Source organism: Colobus angolensis, unplaced genomic scaffold (assembly GCF_000951035.1).
Source record: "Colobus angolensis palliatus isolate OR3802 unplaced genomic scaffold, Cang.pa_1.0 Scaffold10, whole genome shotgun sequence".
NCBI lineage: Eukaryota > Metazoa > Chordata > Mammalia > Primates > Cercopithecidae > Colobus > Colobus angolensis.
The window spans coordinates 5,814,065-5,815,466 of NW_012110919.1; positions in this window are offsets into that span (position 1 = coordinate 5,814,065).

The following is a 1,402-nucleotide window of genomic DNA, read 5'->3' on the forward strand; positions in this document are numbered from 1 at the left end:
CATGTGCATGTGCTATTACTACTATTCCTTGTTACAGCTGAGAAAGCCGTGATTGAGAAAGGTTAAGTGCTATCTCTAAAAGGACAGTGGCAACACTGGACTTGGGTCAGGCAGTTGGACACCAGAGCTCCCACACTTTACTACATGTTACCTTATACTGTAATGATTTGTGCAAGGGTCCCATCTGCTCTGTGAATTTCTGAGGTCATATATCTTCAGATATCCCATTACATGAACTCACGGCTTGGCCTAGAGTGGTCGTTGGAATTGGAGTAAAAGTGCACTTAGAGAGGTTGCTATGGCTGATTCTTCCAGGCATGCTAACTATTCTATCTTTAACCCAGCTCTGACCTTTAGGATGGGTCAAGAGCAGCAACTAAAATGGCCTCACAAAGTCAAGGATCCAAGACTCAGGAAGCAGGAGAAATCTGACCCTTGGAATGCTCTGGAAGCACTGAGGGGCCCCACAGGATATGGGCACCATTTTGTCCTAATTTGGGTAACAGGTACCTGAGACATAAAAGCCTGCCTCTGTGCACATCAGCTAGATCTCTTAGAATGGTGAGTCCCAGAGCCAGGGGCAGGGTAGCTTTCTTTTCCACTATATAATAAATGATCACTTGTTGCAGTCAATGACTCTTCAGACTCTGTTTTCAGTCTCCCGGAGAATAATAAATTCTTGTTGAGAGGACAAGAGAGCATGGCTCAAAGGTTGAAAGCAAATGGGCTCTAATGTTAAACAGACTCGGTCTGACTGAGTCCAATTTTGCCCCAATATTTGTGATCTAGGACACAATATTTAATGTCTGTACTTCAGTGTCCTCGTCTGATAATAGAGATAATATCACCATCCATTCATTCATAAGGTGACGAGGACAGAGTGAGATAATGCATGTAAAGTGCTTACTATAGTCCACTCAAAAATGATTAGCTCTTATTATTTAACAATTGCTTTTCTCACTAATGCTAATTATTGTTGTTGGTTAGTTAGTTTATAGCTCATGAGAGTACATTTTCCATCTGAAAAATTCTTAAATAAAATTCACTGGTTAGTGCTCTTTTCTGCTCTACAGAGCTAGCAATGAATATAGAGATCAACAATTCTGAACACAAAGAATGAGAAGATATGCCAGGTACGGTGGCTCATGCCTATAATCCCAGCACTTTGGGAGGCCGAGGGGGGTGGATTGCCTGAGGTCAGGAGTTCAAGATCAGCCTGACCAACATGGTGAACCCCGTCTCTACTAAAAATACAAAAATTAGCTTACATGGCAGGTGCCTGTATTCCCAGCTACTTGGGAGGCTGAGACAGAAGAATCACTTGAACCTGAGAGGCAGAGGTTGCAGTGAGCTGAGATTGTGCCACTGCACTCCAGCCTGGGCAACCAGAGCGAAACTCCGA